This window comes from Dama dama, unplaced genomic scaffold, assembly GCF_033118175.1.
Source record: "Dama dama isolate Ldn47 unplaced genomic scaffold, ASM3311817v1 ptg000080l, whole genome shotgun sequence".
NCBI classification, from domain to species: Eukaryota; Metazoa; Chordata; class Mammalia; order Artiodactyla; family Cervidae; genus Dama; species Dama dama.
The window spans coordinates 4,095,558-4,108,164 of record NW_026870899.1 but is presented as its reverse complement, the minus strand read 5'-3'; positions in this window follow the sequence as shown (position 1 = coordinate 4,108,164).

Here is a 12,607-nt window from a genome sequence, read left to right as displayed (position 1 = left end):
TTCAGAGCGTTTCATGCTCCTCATATATTTGACACCTTTTGAAGCTCTTCACATTTATCACACCTTTTCAGGCTCCTCATGTTATTCAACACCGTTTCATGCTCCTCCTATTTTTCAGATCGTTTCAGGCTCTGCATATTTTTGACTCCTTTTGAAGCTCTTCATATTTTTCACACGTTTTCAGGCCCTTCATGTTTTTGAACACCGCTTCATGCTCCTCCTATTTTTCAAACCTTTTGAAGCTCTTCATGTTTTTCACACCTTATCAGCCTCTTCATGTTTTTGAACATCTCTTCATGCTCCTCATATTTTTGACAATTTTATAAGTTCTTCATATTTTTCACACTTTTTCAGGCTCTTCATGTTTTTGAGCACCGCTTCATGGTCCTCCTATTTTTCAAACCTTTTGAAGCTCTTCATGTTTTTCACACCTTATCAGCCTCTTCATGTTTTTGAACATCTCTTCATGCTCCTCATATTTTTGACAATTTTATAAGCTCTTCATATTTTTCACACTTTTTCAGGCTCTTCATGTTTTTGAGCACCGCTTCATGCTCCTCCTATTTTTCAAACCTTTTGAAGCTCTTCATGTTTTTCACACTTTTTCAGGCTGTTTATAGTTTTAAACACCGCTGCATGATTCTCCTATATTTGAGACCATTTCATGCTCCTCATATTTTTGACATTTTTTGAAGCTCTTCATATTTTTCACACTTTTTCAGGCTCTTCATGTTTTGAACAACACTTCATGCTCCTCCTATTTTTCAGACCGTTTCATGCTCCTCAGGTATTTCACACCTTTTGAAGCTCTTCATATTTTTCACACCTTTTCAGGCTCTTCACCTTTTTGAACAACACTTCATGCTCCTCCTACTTTTCAGACTGTTTCATGCTCATCTCATTTTTGACACCTTTTCAGGGTCTTCATATTTTTCAAACTTTTGAAGATCTTCATATTTTTCACACTTTTTCAGGCTCTTCATGTTTTGAACACTGCTTCATGCTCCTCCTATTTTTCAGACCGTTTCATTCTCCTCATGTTTTTCACACCTTTTGAAGCTCTTCATAATTTTCACACCTTTTCATGCTCTTCATGTTTTTGAACACCGTTTCATGCTCGTCCTATTTTTCAGACCATTTCAAGCTCCTCATATTTTGGAAACCTTTTGAAGCTCTTCATATTTTTCACACCTTTTCCGTCTCTTCTTGTTTTTCAACACCGCTTCTTGCTCCTCCTATTTTTCAGACCGTTTCATGCTCCTCATATTGTTGACACCTTTTGAAGCACTTCATATTTTTCACACCTTTTCAGGCTCTTCATATTTTTGAACGGCGGTTCATGTTCCTCCTGTTTTTCACACCTATTGAAGCTCTTCATATTTTTCACACCTTTTCAGGCTGTACATGTTTTTGAAGACCACTTCATGCTCCTCATCTTTCTCAGACCGTTTCATGCTCCTGATAATTTTCACACCGTTTGAAGCTCTTCATATTTTTCACACGTTTTCAGATTCTTCATGTTTTTGATCACCGTTTCATGCTCCTCCTATTTTTCAGACCGTTTCATACTCCTCATATTTTTGACACCTTTTGAAGCTCTTCACATTTATCACACCTTTTCAGGCTCGTCATGTTTTTCAACACCGCTTCATGATCCTCCTATATTTCAGAGCGTTTCATGCTCCTCATATTTTCGACACCTTTTGAAGCTCTTCACATTTTTCACACCTTTTCCGGCTCTTCATGTTTTTCAACTCCGCTTCATGCTCCTCCTATTTTTCAGATCATTTCAGGCTCCGCATATTTTTGACTCCTTTTGAAGCTCTTCATATTTTTCACACGTTTTCAGGCCCTTCATGTTTTTGAACACCGCTTCATGCTCCTCCTATTTGTCAGACGGTTTCAGGCTGCTCGTATTTTTCAGACCGTTTCATGCTCCTCATATTTTTGACAATTTTATAAGCTCTTCATATTTTTCACACTTTTTCAGGCTCTTCATGTTTTTGAGCACCGCTTCATGCTCCTCCTATTTTTCAAACCTTTTGAAGCTCTTCATGTTTTTCACACCTTATCAGCCTCTTCATGTTTTTGAACATCTCTTCATGCTCCTCATATTTTGACAATTTTATAAGCTCTTCATATTTTTCACACGTTTTCAGGCTCTTCATGTTTTTGATCACCGTTTCATGCTCCTCCTATTTTTCAGACCGTTTCATGCTCCTCATATTTTTGACAATTTTATAAGCTCTTAATATTTTTCACACTTTTTTAGGCTCTTCATGTTTTTTAACACCGCTTCATGCTCCTCCTATTTTTCAAACTTTTTGAAGCTCTTCATGTTTTTCACACCTTATCAGCCTCTTCATGTTTTTGAACACCTCTTCATGCTACTCCTATTTTTCAGACCTTTTCATGTTCCTCCTGTTTTTCACACCTTTTGAAGCTCTTCATATTTTTCACACCTTTTCAGGCTGTACATGTTTTTGAAGACCACTTCATGCTCCTCATCTTTTTCAGACCGTTTCATGCTCCTGATATTTTTCACACCGTTTGAAGCTCTTCATATTTTTCACACGTTTTCAGATTCTTCATGATTTTGATCACCGTTTCATGCTCCTCCTATTTTTCAGACCGTTTCATGCTCCTCATATTTTTGACACCTTTTGAAGCTCTTCACATTTATCACACCTTTTCAGGCTCTTCATGTTTTTCAACACCGCTTCATGATCCACCTATATTTCAGAGCGTTTCATGCTCCTCTTTTTTTTCACACATTTTCCGGCTCTTCATGTTTTTCAACACCACTTCATGCTCCTCCTATTTTTCAGATCGTTTCAGGCTCCGCATATTTTTGACTCCTTTTGAAGCTCTTCATATTTTTCACACGTTTTCAGGCCCTTCATGTTTTTGAACACCGCTTCATGCTCCTCCTATTTTTCAAACCTTTTGAAGCTCTTCATGTTTTTCACACCTTATCAGCCTCTTCATGTTTTTGAACATCTCTTCATGCTCCTCATATTTTTGACAATTTTATAAGCTCTTCATATTTTTCACACTTTTTCAGGCTCTTCATGTTTTTGAGCACCGCTTCATGCTCCTCCTATTTTTCAAACCTTTTGAAGCTCTTCATGTTTTTCACACCTTATCAGCCTCTTCATGTTTTTGAACATCTCTTCATGCTCCTCATATTTTTGACAATTTTATAAGCTCTTCATATTTTTCACACTTTTTCAGGCTCTTCATGTTTTTGAGCACCACTTCATGCTCCTCCTACTTTTCAGACTGTTTCATGCTCATCTCATTTTTGACACCTTTTCAGGGTCTTCATATTTTTCAAACTTTTGAAGATCTTCATATTTTTCACACTTTTTCAGGATCTTCATGTTTTGAACACTCCTTCACGCTCCTTCTATTTTTCAGACCGTTTCATTCTCCTCATGTTTTTCACACCTTTTGAAGCTCTTCATAATTTTCACACCTTTTCATGCTCTTCATGTTTTTGAACACCGTTTCATGCTCGTCCTATTTTTCAGACCATTTCAAGCTCCTCATATTTTTGAAACCTTTTGAAGCTCTTCATATTTTTCACACCTTTTCAGGCTTTTCATGTATTTGAACACCGCTTCATGCTCCTCACATTTCTCACACCTTTTGAAGCTCTTCATATTTTTCTCACCTTTTCAGGCTCCTCATGTTTTTGAACACCGCTTCATGCTCCTCATATTTTTCAGACCGTTTCATGATCCTCATGTATTTCACACCTTTTGAACCTCTTCATATTTTTCACACCTTTTCAATGTCTTCATGTTTTTGAACACTGTTTCATGCTGCTCCTGTTTTTCAGACCATTTCATGATACTCATATTTTTGACACCTTTTGAAGCTCTTCATATTTTTCACACTTTTTCAGGTGTTTATAGTTTTCAACACCGCTGCATGATTCTCCGATATTTGAGACCATTTCATGCTCCTCATATTTTTGACATTTATTGAAGCTCTTCATATTTTTCACACCTTTTGAAGCTCTTCCTATTTTTCACAGGTTTTCAGGCTCTTCATGTTTTTCAACACCGCTTCATGCTCCTCCTATTTTTCCGAGCGTTTCATGCTCATCTCATTTTTGACACCTTTTGAAGGTCTTCATATTTTTCACACCTTTTGAAGCTCTTCATATTTTTCACTTCTTTTCAGGCTCTTCATGTTTTTTAACACCGCTTCATGCTCCTCATATTTTTCAGACCGTTTCATGCTCCTCATATTTTTGACATCTTTTGAAGCTCTTCACGTTTTTCACACATTTTCAGGCTCTTCATGTTTTTCAACACCGCTTGATGATCCTCCTATATTTCAGACCGTTTCATGCTCCTCATATTTTTGACACCTTTCGAAGCTCTTCATATTTTTCACACCTTTTCAGACTCTTCATGTTCTTCAACACCGCTTCATGCTGCTCCTATTTTTCAGACCGTTTCATGCTCATCTCTTTTTTGACAACTTTTGAAGCTCTTCATATTTTCATACCTTTTGAAGCTCTTCATATTTTTCACACGTTTTCAGGCTCTTCATGTTTTTCAACACCGCTTCATGCTCCTCCTATTTTTCAGACCGTTTCGTGCTCCTCATATTTTTGACACGTTTTGAAGCTCTTCATATTTTTCACACCTTTTCCGTCTCTTCTTGTTTTTCAACACCGCTTCTTGTTCCTCCTATTTTTCAGACCGTTTCATGCTCCTCATATTGTTGACACCTTTTGAAGCACTTCATATTTTTCACACCTTTTCAGGCTCTTCATATTTTTGAACACCGCTTCATGTTCCTCCTGTTTTTCACACCTTTTGAAGCTCTTCATATTTTTCACACCTTTTCAGGCTCTTCAGGTTTTTGAACACCTCTTCATGCTCCTCCTATTTTTCAGACCGTTTCATGCTCCTCATGTATTTCACACATTTTGAAGCTCTTCATATTTTTCACACCTTTTCAGTCTCTCCATGTTTCTGAACACCACTTCCTGCTCCTACTATTTTTGAGGCCGTTTCATGCTCATCTCATTTTTGACACCTTCTGAAGCTCTTCATTTTTTTCACACCTTTTGAGCTCTTCATATTCTTCACACGTTTTCAGGCTCTTCATGTATTTCAATAACGCTTCTTACTTCTCCTATTTTTCAGACCGTTTCATGCTCCTCATATTTTTGACACCTTTTGAAGCTCTTCATATTTTTCACACTTTTTCAGGCTTTTCATGTTTCTGAACAACGCTTCATGCTCCTCCTATTTTTCACACCTTTTGAAGCTCTTCATATTTTTCACAGCTTTTCAGGCTGCACATGTTTTTGAACACCACTTCATGCTCCTCATCTTTTTCAGTCTGTTTCATGCTCCTCATATTTTTCACACCGTTTGAAGCTCTTCATATTTTTCACACGTTTTCAGGCTCTTCATGTTTTTGATCACCGTTTCATGCTCCTCCTATTTTTCAGACCGTTTCATGCTCCTCATATTTTTGACAATTTCATAAGCTCTTCATATTTTTCACACTTTTTCACGCTCTTCATGTTTTTGAACACCGCTTCATGCTCCTCTTATTTTTCAAACTTTTTGAAGCTCTTCATATTTTTCACACCTTATCAGCCTCTTCATGTTTTTGAACACCTCTTCATGCTCCTCCTATTTTTCAGACCTTTTCATGCTCCTCATGTATTTCACACGTTTTGAAGCTCTTCATGTTTTTCACACCTTTTCAGGCTCTTCATGTGTTTGAACACAGCTTCATGCTCCTCCTATTTTTCAGACCGTTTCAAGCTCCTCATATTTTTGCCACCTTTGAAGCTCTTCATATTTTTCACACCTTTTCAAGCTCTTCATGTTTTTCACACCTTATCAGCCTCTTCATGTTTTTGAACACCTCTTCATGCTCCTCCTATTTTTCAGAACGTTACATGCTCCTCATGTATTTCACACCTTTTGAAGCTCTTCATATTTTTCACACCTTTTTAGGCTCTCCATGTTTCTGACCACCACTTCATGCTCCTATTTTTGAGACCGTTTCATGCTCATCTCATTTTTGACACCTTCTGAAACTCTTCATTTTTTTCACACCTTTGGAGCTCTTCATATTCTTCACACGTTTTCAGGCTCTTCATGTATTTCAACAATGCTTCTTACTCCTCCTATTTTTCAGATCGTTTCATGCTCCTTATAGTTTTCACAGCTTTTGAAGCTCTTCATATTCTTCACACCTTTTCAAGCTCTTCATATTTTTCAGACCTTTTGAAGCTCTTCATATTTTTAACACGTTTTCAGGCTCTTCAAGTTTTTAAACACCGCTTCATGCTCCTCCTATTTTTCAGACCTTTTCATACTCCTCATATATTTCACACCTTTTGAAGCTCTTCATATTTTTCACACCTTTTCAGGCTCTTCATGTTTTTGAACACCGCTTCATGCTCCTCCTTTTTTTCAGACCGTTTCATGCTCTTAATATTTTTGAAACCTTTTGAAGCTCTTCATATTTTTCAGACTTTTTCAGGCTCTTCATGTTGTTGAACACTGCTTCTTGCTCCTCCTATTTTTCAGACCGTTTCATGCTCCTCTTGTATTTCACACCTTTTGAAGCTCTTCATATTTTGCACACCTTTTCAGGCTCTTCATGTTTATGAACAACGCTTCATGCTCCTCCTATTTTTCAAACCGTTTCATGCTCCTCATGTATTTCACACCTTTTGAAGCTTTTCATATTTTTCACACCTTTTCAGGCTCTTCATGTTTTTGAACACCGCTTCATGCTCCTCCTATTTTTCAGACCGTTTCATGCTCCTCATAATTTTCACACCTTTTAAAGCTCTTCTTATTTTTCACACCTTATCATGTTCTTCATGTTTTTGAACACCGCTTCATCTTTCTCCTATTTTTAAGACCGTTTCATGCTCCTCATATTTTTGACACCTTTTGAAGCTCTTCATATTTTGCACACCTTTTCAGGCTCTTCAAGTTTTTCACAAGCACTTCACGCTCCTCCTATTTTTCAGAACGTATCATGCTCCTCATATTTTTGACACCTTTTGAAGCTTTTCCTATTTTTCACACCTTTTGAAGCTCTTCTTATATTTCACAACTTTTCAGGCTCTTCATGTTTTTGAACAAAACTTCATGCTTCTCCTATTTGTCAGACCGTTTAATCCTCCTCATGTATTTCACACCTTTTGAAGCTCTTCATATTTTTCACACCTTTTCAGGCTTTTCATGTTTTTGAACAGCGCTTCATGCTCCTCCTAATTTTCAGAAGGTTTCATGCTCACCTCACATTTGACACCTTTTGAAGCTCTTCATGTTTTTCACACCTTTTCAGGCTCTTCATGTTTTTCAACACCGCTACATGATCCTCCTATTTTTCAAACCGTTTCCTGCTCCTCATATGTTTGACACCTTTTGAAGCTCTTCATATATTTCACACCGTTTCAGGCTCTTCATGTTTTTCAACACCGCTTCATGCTCCTCCTATTTTTCAGACCGTTTCATGATGCTCATATTTTTGACACCTTTTGAGGCTCTTCATATTTTTCACACCTTTTCAGGCTCTTCATGTTTTTGAACACTGTTTCAAGCTTCTCCTCTTTTTCACACCGTTTCATGCCCCTCATAATTTTGATCCCTTTTGAAGCTTTTCATATTTTTCACACCTTTTCAGGCTCTTCATGTTTTTGAACACCGTTACATGCTCCTTCTATTTTTCATACCATTTCATGCTCGTCATTTTTTTGACACCTTTTGAAGCTCTTCATATTTTTCACACCTTTGGAAGCACTTCATATTTTTCACAACTTTTCAGGCTCTTCACTTTTATCAACACCGCATCATGCTCCTCCTATTTTTCAGACCGTTTCATGCTCCTGATATTTTTGACAACTTTTGAATCTCTTCATATTTTTCACACATTCTCAGAGTTTTCATGTTTTTCAAAACCGCTTCATGCTCCTCCTATTTTTCAGACCGTTTCATGCTCCTCATATTTTTCACATCTTTTAAAGCTCTTCATATTTTTCACACCTTTTCAGACCTTTCATGTTTTTCAACATCACTTCATGCTCCTCCTATTTTTCAGACCGTTTCATGCTTCTCATATTTTTGACACCTTTTGAAGCTGTTCATATTTTTCCGACCTTTTCAGGCTCTTCATGTTTTTCAACATGGCTTCAGGCTCCTCCTATTTTTCAGAACGTTTCATGCTCCTCATAATTTTCACAACTTTTGAATCTTTTCCTATATTTCACACGTTTTCAGGCTCTTCTTGTTTATCAACACTTCTTCATGCTCCTCTTATTTTTCAGACCGTTACATGCTCCTCATATTTTTCTCACCTTTTGAAGATATTCATATTTTTTAAACCTTTTCAGGCTCTTCATGTTTTTCAACACCGCTTCATGCTCCTCCTATGTTTCCGCCCTTTTCATGCTCCTCATGTATTTCACACCTTTTGAAGCTCTTCATATTTTTCACATCTTTTCAGGTTCTTCATATTTTTTTACACCGTTGCCTGCTCCTCCTATTTTTCAGACCATTTCATGCTCGTCATATTTTTGACACCTTTTGAAGCTCTTCATATTTTTCACAAATTTTCAGGCTCTTCATATTTTTCAACATCCCTTCCTGATCCTCCTATTTTTCAGACCGTTTCATGCTCCTCATATTTTTGACACCTTTTGAAGATCTTCATATTTTTCACACCTTTTCAGGCTCTTCATATTTTTGAACACTGTTTCCTGCTCCTCCTATTTTTCAGACTTTTCATGCTCCTCATATTTTTGACACCTTTTGAAGCTCTTCATATTCTTCACACCTTTTGAGGCTCTTCATGTTTTTCAACATCGCTTCATGCTCCTCGTATTTTTCAGACCGTTTCATGCTCCTCATATTTTCAACACCTTTTGAAGCTCTTCATATTTTCCACTCATTTTCAGGCTCTTCACGTTTTCAACACCGTTTCATGCTAATCCTATTTTTCAGACCGTTTCATACTCTTCATATTTTTGACACCTTTGAAGCTCATCATATTTTTCACACGTTTTCATGCTCTTCATGTTTTTCTTCACCGCTTCATGCTCATCCTATATTTCAGCCCGTTTCATGCTCCTCATATTTTGATACCTTTTGAAGCTCTTCATATTTTTCACACCTTTTCACGCTCTTCATGTTTTTCAACACCGCTTCATGCTCCTCCTATTTTTCAGACCTTTTCATGCTCCTCATATTTTTGACACCTTTTGAAGCTCTTCATATTTTTCACACCTTTTCAGGCTCTTCATGTTTTTCAACACCACTTCATGCTCCTCCTATTTTTCAGACCGTTTCATGCTCCTCATATTTTTGACACATTTTGAAGCTCTTCATATTTTTCACACCTTTTCAGGCTCTTCATGTTTTTGAACACCTCTTCATGCTCCTTCTATTTTCAAACCGTTTCATGCTCCTCATTTCTTTGAGACATTTTGAAGCTCTTCATATTTTTCACACCTTTTGTGGATCTTCATGTTTTTGAACACAGTTTATGCTCCTCATATTTTTCACACATTTTCATGCTCTTCATATTTTTCACACCTTTTCAGGCTCTTCATGTTTTTGAACACCGTTTCATGCTCCTCCTATTTTTCAGACCGTTTCCTGCTCCTCATATATTTGACATCTTTTGAAGCTCTTCTTATTTTTCACACCTTTTCATGCTTTTCAAGTTTTTCAACACCGTTTCATGCTCCTCCTATTTTCAGACCGTTTCATGCTCCTCATATATTTGACACCTTTTAAAGCTCTTCATGTATTTCACACCTTTTCAGGCTCTTCATGTTTTTGAACACCGTTTCATGCTCCTCATATTTTTCAGACCGTTTCGTGCTCCTCATATATTTGACATCTTTTGAAGGTCTTCTTATTTTTCACACCTTTTCACGCTTTTCATGTTTTTCAACACCGTTTCATGCTCCTCCTATTTTTCAGACCGTTTCGTGCTCCTCATATATTTGACACCTTGTGAAGCTCTTCATATTCTTCACACCTTTTCAGTCTCTTCATGTTTTTCAACACCGCCTCATGCTCCTCCTTTTTTCAGAACGTTTCATGCTGTAAATATTTTTGTCACCTTTTCAAGATCTTCATATTTTTCACACCTTCTCAGGCTCTTCATGTTTTTGAACACCGTTTCTTGCTGCTACTATTTTTCAGATCTTTTCATGCTCCAAATATTTTTGACACCTTTTGAAGCCTTTCATATTTTTCACACCTTTTCAGGCTCTTCTTGTTTTTCAACACCACTTCATGCTCCTCTTATTTTTCAGACCGTTTCATGCTCCTCATATTTTTGACACCTTTTGAAGCTCTTCATATTTTTCACACATTTTCAATCTCTTCATGTTTTTCAACACAGTTTCATGCTCCTCATTTTTTTTCAGTCTGTTTCATGCTCCTCATATTTTTGACACCTTTTGAAGCTCTTCATATTTTTCACACCTTTTCAGGTTCTTCACGTTTTTAAACAACGCTTCATGCTCCTCCTATTTTTCAAAACGTTTCATGCTCCTCATATTTTTGACAACTTTTGAAGCTCTTCATATTTTTCACACCTTTCATTCTCTTCATGTTTTTCCACAGAGCTTCATGCTCCTCCTCTTTTACAGACCGTTTCATCCTCCTCATATTTTTGACACCTTTTGAAGCTCTTCATATTTTTCACACCTTTTCATTCTCTTCATGTTTTTCAGCACAGCTTCATGCTCGTACTATTTTTAAGACCGTTTCATGCTCCTCATATTTTTGACACCTTCTGAAGCTCATCATATTTTTCACAGGTTTTCATGCTCTTCATCTTTTTCAAAACCGTTTCATTCTCATACTATTTTTCAGACAGTTTCATGCTCCTATATATTTCACACCTTTTGAAACTCTTCATATTTTTCACACGTTTTCAGGCTCTTCATGGTTTTCAACACCGCTGCATGCTCCTCCTATTTTTCAGACCGTTTCATGCTTCTCTTATTTTTGACAACTTGTGAAGCGCTTCATATTTTTCACACCTTTTCAGGGTCTTCTTCTTTTGCAACACCACTTCATGCTCCTCTTATTTTTTAGACCGTTTCATGCTCCTCATATTTTTGACACCTTTTGAAGCTCTTCATATTTTACACACCTTTCCTGGTTCTTCTTGTTTTTGAACACTGTTTCATGCTCCTCTTGTTTTTCAGACCGTTTCATGCTGCTCATATTTTGACACCTTTTGAAGCTCTCCATATTTTTCACACCTTTTCAGGCTCTTTATGTTTTTGAAAACCACTTCATTCTCCTCCTATTTTTCAGATCGTTTCATGCTCCTCATATTTTTGACACCTTTTGAAGCTCTTCATATATTTCACACCTTTTCAGGCTCTTCATGTTCTTTAACACCGATTCATGCTCCTCCTACTTTTCCGACTGTTTTATGCTCCTCATATTTGGACACCTTTTGAAGCTCTTCATGTTTTTCAACACCGTTTCATGCTCCTCCTATATTTAACACCGTTTCCTGCTCCTCATATTTTTCACACCTTTTGAAGCTTTTCATATTTTTCACAGCTTTTCAGGCTCTTCATGTTTTTCAACACCGTTTCATGCTCCTCCTATTTTTCAGACCGTTTCATGCTCATCTCATGTTTGACACCTTTTGAAGCTCTTCATATATTTCACACCTTTTCAGGCTCTTCATGTTTTCAACACCGCTTCATGGTCCTCCTATTTTTCAGACCGTTTCATGCTCCTCATATTTTTGATACCTTTTGAAGCTCTTCATATATTTCACACCTTTTCATGCTCTTCATGTTTTCAACACCACTTCATCCTCCTCCTATTTTTCAGACCGTTTCATGCTCATCTCATTTTTGACACCTTTTGAAGCTCTTCATATTTTTCACAGCTTTTGAAGCTCTTCATATTTTTCACACCTTTTCAGGCTCTTCTTGTTTTTGAACACCGTTTCATGCTTCTCCTATTTTTCAGACCGTGTCATGCTCCTCATATTTTTGACACCTTTTGAAGCTCTTCATATTTTTCAGACGTTTTCAGGCTCTTCATGTTTTTGAACACCTCTTCATGCTCCTCCTATTTTACAGACCTTTGTATGCTCTTCATATTTTTGACAATTTTTGAATCTCTTCATATTTTTCACACCTTTTCTGTCTCTGCATATTTTGAACACCGATTCATGCTCCTCCTATTTTTCAGACCGTTTCATGGTCCTCATATTTTTGACACCTTTTGAAGCTTTTCATATTTTTCACACCTTTTCAGGCTCTTCATGTTTTTAACACTGCTTCATGCTCCTCCTATTTTTCAGACCGTTTCATTCTCCTCATGTATTTCACACCTTTTGAAGCTCTTCATATTTTTCACACCTTTTGATGCTCTTCATATATTTCACACATTTTGAAGCTCTTCATGTTTTTCAACACCTCTTCATGCTCCTCCTATTTTTCAGACCGTTCATGCTCCTCATATTTTGAAACAATTTGAAGCTCCTCCTATCTTCCACACGTTTTCAGGCTCTTCATGTTTTTCAACACCGTTTCATGTTCCTCCTATTTTTCCTACCG